The sequence below is a fragment of the Coenobita brevimanus genome, chromosome 59, assembly GCF_032717465.1.
Source record: "Coenobita brevimanus isolate Jiangsu-jjx chromosome 59, ASM3271746v2, whole genome shotgun sequence".
NCBI lineage: Eukaryota > Metazoa > Arthropoda > Malacostraca > Decapoda > Coenobitidae > Coenobita > Coenobita brevimanus.
Window position 1 is genome coordinate 29,283,153 of NC_137012.1, and position 7,500 is coordinate 29,290,652.

The following is a 7,500-nucleotide window of genomic DNA, read 5'->3' on the forward strand; positions in this document are numbered from 1 at the left end:
AAGGAATAGAGGAAGGAGGAAAGAAAGGAAGGAAGGAAGAGGAGAAAGAAGGAAGGAGGAAGGAAGGAGGAGGCTGGGAAGGAAGGAAAGAGGGGAGAAGGTAACAAGGAGGTAAGAAAGGAAGGAAGGAGAGGAAAGGTAGGAAGGAGGAAAGAAAGAGGAGGTAAGGAAGAAGAGAAAGAGGAGGGAAGGAAAGATTGAGAGAGAGAGAGAGAGAGAGAGAGAGATTTCACTGACAAAATAAAATAACAAAATAATCATGGAAAAGAGTGGAGAAAAAGAGAGCAATGAACAGAATAACAGTTAAAGAGAAAGAAAAGAGAGAACACTAAATGAAGGTGAACAAGGAAGTGAACAATATCAGTGCATCCTTGTGATATATCTAGGAAGGCAGGGCTCTCTCTCTCTCTCTCTCTCTCTCTCTCTCTCTTCATCTATCCATACATTGTCTATCTAATGTGTGAGTATCTGTCTACTTGTCTATCTATCTATATCAACCCATCTATCGGTCCATCCACTATGTATGTATGTATGTGTGTATGTAATGATACGTATTTACCCGCCTACCTATCGATCTGTCTGTCTGTCTATCTATCTGTCTATCTATCTGTCTATCTATCTGTCTATCTATCTATCTGTCTATCGTGAATAAAAGTTCTTGGCCAGAGAGAGAGAGAGAGAGAAATAAGACTGTAAATGTGTGTGTGTGTGTGTGTGTGTGTGTGTGTGTGTGTGTGTGTGTGTGTGTGTGTGTACGGTATGTTTTGTTTATGTGTGCATTTACTACGTACATGTGTATATCTATGTATGATCATAAGTGTGTGTACGCATTAGATGAATGTTTATAATGTGTGTATATATTATGTACGTGTTGATGTATGTATCATGTATGTAATGTACGTTTCTATATGTATGTATGTGTGTATGTATTTTTAACGTGTATGTATGTATATTCACGTATGTTTGTATGAATGTATGTATATGTATGTATGTATGTATGTGTATGTATGAATGACATGTACGTATGCCGTGCCTGTGTGTTGTATATTCATGAACGTATCTTGCATGTGTATGGATTATGTATGTGTTACGTGCATGTGCTTGTAATTAGGTGCGTGTGCTTGCGTGCAGAGTTGCGTGCGTGACAGCCCTGCACCCCGCACTCAATCACACTCAACCCCGTAATTATCCCAGTCTCGCTCCTCTCTTTACTATCTCTTATCTCTGCCATCAGCGTGCGGGTGGTTGCTGGAGAGAGAGAGAGAGAGAGAGAGAGAGAGAGAGAGAGAGAGAGAGAGAGAGAGAGAAAAGTTTGTATTAAAAAATCTCACACACACACACACACACACACACACACACACACACACACACACACACACACACACACACACACACACACACACACACACACACACACACATCCATCCATTCATCCATCCCTCCCTTCCCTCCCTCCCATCCTTCCATCCATCCATCCATCCATCCTTTCTTCCTTCCTTCCTTCCATCCATCCATCCATCAGGGCAGTTTGTTTGGACAGTTGATTACTGTTGTTTGATTAAAGGACCTTCCATTTGGCCACGAGAGAGAGAGAGAGAGAGAGAGAGAGAGAGAGAGAGAGAGAATAGAAGATGTATTATTCTCAAAATTATCTTCCTTTGGCAGCTGGAAAGGGACGAAAGAGAGTCGAGAAAGTGAGAGAGTGAGCGAGTGTGAAATTGGAAGAAAGTTAAATCACGCGGGTAATTCCTAGACAAATAGTGGTAGTGGTGGTTGTGGTAGTTGTGGTGGTGGTGGTGGTGGTGGTGGTGGTGGTTGTGGTAAAGATGGTGGTAATTATTGTTGTTGTACCGGTAGTGATGGTGGTGGTTGTGGTAATGGTGGAGTGGTGGAGGTGGTGGTGGTAGTTGTGGTTATAGTGATTGTGGTGGTGATGGTGGTGGTGGTGGTGGTGAGGATTGTGGTAGCGATGGTGATGCAGGATGATGGTGGTAGGTAGTAGTAGCAGTAGGGGTGGTGGTGGTGGTGGTGGTGGTAGTAGTAGTAGTAGTAGTAGTAGTAGTGATGTTGGTAATGTAGCAGCTGACTCGAGACTCAGCTAATTAAGACGGAGCAGGTAAGATGTACGACAGGTGAGGGATGAGCAGGTGTGGAAGGTGTGATGTAGGTGGAAGGTGTGGTGTAGGTGTGGTATGGGTGTGGTGTGGGTGTGGAAGATGGTGTAGGTGTGGAAGGTGTGGTGTAGGTGTGGTATGGGTGTGGTGTGGGTGTGGAAGATGGTGTAGGTGTGGAAGGTGTGGTGTAGGTGTGGATAGGAGTCACCAGGTATACTAGTGAAGGTTTGGGTTAGGACAGGTGTGGAAATTGTGGATGAATGAGATGTGTAATTGACTAGTGGAAGGTGTGGATGGCAGCAGGTGTGGGTGGAAGCAGATGTGGATGCTGCAGGTGTGGATGGCAGCAGGTGTGGGGGTTGGCAGGTGTGGGGTGCAGCAGGTGTGGATGTTAACAGATATTGATGGCAGCAGGTGTGGTTGGCGGTAGGTGTGGATTCAGCAGGTGTAGATGGCAGCAGATGTGGATGCTGAAGGTGTGGTTGGCGGTAGGTGTGGATTCAGCAGGTGTAGATGGCAGCAGATGTGGATGCTGAAGGTGTGGATGGCAGCAGGTGTGGGGTGCAGCTGATGTGGATGGCAAGTGTGGAGTGCAGCAGGTGTGGGAGTTGACAGGTGTGGATGGCAGGTGTGGGGTGCAGGTGTGTGGTGGTGTGAGCGCTACCTGGACTGACTGGTCACCTTCAAGTTTATACCTTCACAGCTCTTCCCCTCCCCTCCCCTCTCCCTCCCTCCCCTTCCCCTCCCCTCCCCTTCCCTTCCCTTCCCTTCCCTTCCCTTCCTTTCCTACTCAGTCGCCCACTAACGCAGATTGAGCCACATAGCGTCCCCTGCCACCACTTGGGCACTAATACTCTTGTGATGGTGTCAGCGGGGGTGAAGGTATGCCCTCCTTGTAAGTTTTAAATATATACACATCTTGCCCTGCTCTGCCCTGCCCTTACCTTACTGTGTCCTTCCCTGCCTATCCTTGCCCTACCCTGCCCTACCCTACCCTGCTCTACTCTACCCTACCCTACCCTGCTCTACCCTACCCTACCCTGCTCTACCCTACCCAACCCTACCCTACCCAACCCTACCCTACCCTACCCTACCCTACCTTACCTTGTCATGCACCCCTCTGCCCTGCCCTACCTGTCTCATCAGCATCCAGGTCACACACACACACACACACACACACACACACACACACACACACACACACACACACACACACACACACACACACACACACCGTGTTAGCCCCACTCACGCCAAGTTAAAAAAAATAAATAAATAAAATATGATTGTGTAGAGCCGTTGATTGTTTTAGGGTGTTATGCTTCTTAACACCACTTCCATAGCGATTTATTTTGCTTATTACACCTTGCTATACCCTGCCCTGCCCTGCCCTGCCCTGCCCTGCCCACCACACAATATATCAAACCTCGAGACCTGTGTGACTTATTTCTCTCTCTCTCTCTCTCTCTCTCTCTCTCTCTCTCTCTCTCTCTCTCTCTCTTCCATTCATTCCTCTTTCCCTACATCCAGTTGTACACCTTTCCTCTTCTTCTCCCCTTCTCTTCTTTCCTCTTCTTCTCCTCTACTTTCCCCTCTCCTCCCCTCCTCTTCTTTCCCCTCTCCTCCCCTCCTCTTCTTTCCCCTCTCCTCCCCTCCTCTTCTTTCCCCTCTCCTCCCCTCCTCTTCTTTCCCCTCTCCTCCCCTCCTCTTCTTTCCCCTCTCCTCCCCTCCTCTTCTTTCCCCTCTCCTCCCCTCCTCTTCTTTCCCCTCTCCTCCCCTCCTCTTCATTCCCCTCTCCTCCCCTCCTCTTCTTTCCCCTCTCCTCCCCTCCTCCTCTTTCCCCTCTTCTTTCCCCTCTCCTCCCCTACCTCACGATTTTTCACCCTTCTCTCCCCTGTGCGCGTTTCCTCTTTTCCTCTTCATTTCCTCCCCTTCACTTCCGGGTTTCTCCATTCCTCTCTCTTCCCTTCCCTTCCCTTCCCTTCCTTTCCATTCCTTTCCCATCCCTTCCCTTCTCTTCTCTTCTCTTATATCTCCCTTTGATTCCCCAACCTCTTCCTTTCCCGTTTCCCCTCCCCTCCCCTCTCCCCCTTCCCTCTCTTCTCCCTCTCACTTCCCTACCTTCTCTTATCTCCCCTCCATCACCCCATTGGCCTCCCCCATCCCTACCCACCCATCACCCCCTCCCTTTCCTCCCGCTTCCTCTTCCTTCCTCTTCCCATCCCTTCTTTTCCTCTTCTCTCCCTTCTCCTCTCCTCCCAATTTCTTTTTCTTCCTTCATTCCTTCCATCCATCCATCCATCCTTCCTTCCTTCCTTCCTTCCTTCCTTCCATCCATCCATCCATCCATCCATCCATCCATCCATCCATCCTTCTTTCCATCCATTCATCCATCCATCCTTTCTTCCTTCCTTCCCTCCCTCCTTCCCTCCCTCCTTCCTTCCTTCCCTCCTTCCTTCCTGCCACTCCTTCATGTGTTTTCCATTCACATCTTCCCTCCTCTTTATCTGTTCCTCTTTTTCTCTCTTTCACTCTTTTCATTTCTTTGTCACTCAGGTTTTTCTCTCTCAGTCCCCAGTTCTCTCTCTTTTCTTTTTTCTCTCTTTTACTACCATCTTTCTCTCAGTTCCCTCTCTCTCTCTCTCTCTCTCTCTCTCTCTCTCTCTCTCTCTCTCTCTCTCTCTCTCTCTCTCACCTCACCAACTTCCGGTCTCTTGTACGCCCTTCCCCTCCCCTCCCCTCCCCTCCCCTCCCCTCGTAAGAGTCCTTTCCTTCAAGTGCCTTCCTTAAATTGGATGGTGTATGTATGAATTAATGTATATGTTTATTGTGTGTGTGTGTGTGTGTGTGTGTGTGTGTGTGTGTGAGAGAGAGAGAGAGAGAGAGAGAGAGAGAGAGAGAGAGAGAGAGAGAGAGAGAGAGAGAGAGAGAGGAGTGAGAGAAGTGAGAGAATGAGAAGGGATATTAGTTGTGATAAGAGAAAAAAGGAAAGAGAGAGAGAGAGAGAGAGAGAGACGTCAATGAGGTGAACTGGATCAATAGTGCTTTTGGTGTGTGTGTGTGTGTGTGTGTGTGTGTGTGTGTGTGTGTGTGTGTGTGTGTGTGTGTGTGTTGGATATATGCGCGTATGTTTATGTGTGTAGGTGCGTTGTGTGTGGATATATGTGCATATGTATGTATATGTTAGTGTGTGTACACGCGCATGTGTGTACGTGTATGAGTTTGCGCACCTATATGTCTGTACGTGTGTGTGTGTGTGTGTGTGTGTGTGGCCTGAGGGAGCGGATGAGATGGTAGGGTGAAAGTGAATGGAATAAAGAACCCGGAGGAGGGGAAGCATGGAGGAAAGGAGGAAAGGAAAGAGGAAGAGGGAAGGGAGAGGAAAGGAAAGACGATGAGGGAAGGGAAGGAAAGGAAAGAGGAGGAGGGAAGGGAAGGAAGGAATGAGGAGGAAGAGGGAAGGGAAGGGAATGAGGAGGAGGAGGAGAGAAGGGAAAGGAAGGAAGGAGGAGGAGGAGGAGGAGGAGGAGGAGGGAATGGAAAGGAATGAGGAGGAGGAAATGGAATGATAGGAGGGAAGTGAAGGAAAGGAACAGAAGAGGAGGGTAGGGAAGGAAAGGAAGGGAAGTGAAGGTAAAAGAGATTGCAGACAAAGTGATTGATAATGAAAGGAAATGAAGAGGAAGAGGAATGAAGGAAGGCGGAAGGAAAAAAGACAAAATGATAGGTAAGAAATGGAATGTGAGGTAAGGAAAGAGAGAGAGAGAGAGAATTGTGTCTATCTATCTATCTATCTTTGCATTTGTTTTTATGAGGGAGGTAAGAAAGGAAAGTGAAATTTCTCTCTCTCTCTCTCTCTCTCTCTCTCTCTCTCTCTCTCTCTCTCTCTCCCTCCCTTATTGCTCCCACATTTTTATCACATCTCCCTCTCCCTCTTTCTCTATTAATTTTCCAGGCTTCTCAGTTCCTCCTTTACTCCCTTAGTTCCTGTCTTTGTCCGATTTATTCTCATATTCCCTTTTTTTTTCTCTCTCTTGCCCGTTATTGTAGGCTATTTATTTTCTCTCTCTCTCTCTCTCTCTCTCTCTCTCACACACACACACACACACACACACACACACACACACACACACACACACACACACACAATTTTTCTCTTCCATTCCTCCTCGATTTTCTTCACTAACCACTCCATTATTCAACAGCGTCCTCCTCAGTTCCTCCTCCTCCTCCTCCTCTTCTTCTTCCTCCTCTTCCTCTTCTTCTTCTTCTTGTGCCTTTCATTCCATCATTATTTCTTCTCTTTCTTCTTCATCTTCATCTTTCCTCCTCCTCCTCCTCCTCCTCCTCCTCCTCCTCCTCCTCCTCCTCCTCCTTCTTCCTCCTTTTTTTCTTCCTTATTCATTTCCATTTCTCATTTTCTTTGATCAGTCCTACCTCCACTGCCACTACCACCACTTCCGACATTGAGAGAGAGAGAGAGAGAGAGGCAAATAACGATAATATATGAAAGTGAACGAAAGGGGATGGAGAGAGAGAGAGAGTGGGAGAAGGAGAGAGCGAACGAGATATTATGGAAAAGAACGATAGGGTGGAAAGGAAATGGAAATAGGGAAGGGAGAGAGACGAAGAAATGTGGAAATAGGGAAGAGGAAGGCAAGGAAATGTGGAAATAGGGAAGAGGAAGGCAAGGAAATGTGGAAATAGGGAGGAGGGAAGGACGAAGGAAAAAAATGCTAATAATAATGCTAATAATGATAATAGTAATAATAATAATAATAATAATAACGGGGGAATATTGGTGGAGGAGAAATTTTGGCATGAAATTAATAGGAAAAAATATAAATAAATAGGTGGTGGGGAGAGAGAGAGAGAGAGAGAGAGAGAGAGAATAAAAAAGTGAACAAAAAAGGGATGTGAAAGAACCAATTTGAGAGAGAGAGAGAGAGAGAGAGAGAGAGAGAGAGAGCCAGCCCTGAATCCAATCATTTCCATACACTTTTCCACACCTTTCAATTTCAGGGCAGGAAGGAGGGCTGTTTTTTCCTTTGTTCTCTCTCTCTCTCTCACACACACACACACACACACACACACACACACACACACACACACACACACACACACACACACACACACCTGCCAGTAATCACCCACCCCCTGCCTTTAATTACACGGGGGTCATTAACTCAAATTACCCCCCTCCCTGGCCTTGTAAATTAGGGTGTAAGTAAATGGATCCTGTTTATTAAATCTCGCTTGTTAATTGGAGTGAGAGATGGGTAGGTTATTATTCTTGGTTGTAATAATAATAATAGTAATAATAATAATAATAATGATAGTAATAATTATAATAATGTTGATAGTAATAATAATAATGAAAATAATA

The 7,500-nt window shown here is 46.5% G+C and overlaps 2 protein-coding genes across 4 annotated transcripts in view; both read left to right on the plus strand.

The window, feature by feature from the left end:
* Positions 1-7,500, plus strand: part of Nca (neurocalcin homolog) — a 171,095-nt gene that overhangs the window by 16,138 nt on the left and 147,457 nt on the right. The window lies entirely within an intron of this gene.
* Positions 1-7,500, plus strand: part of LOC145402882 (neuronal calcium sensor 2) — a 123,951-nt gene that overhangs the window by 946 nt on the left and 115,505 nt on the right. The gene's annotated exons all lie outside the window — the stretch shown is intronic.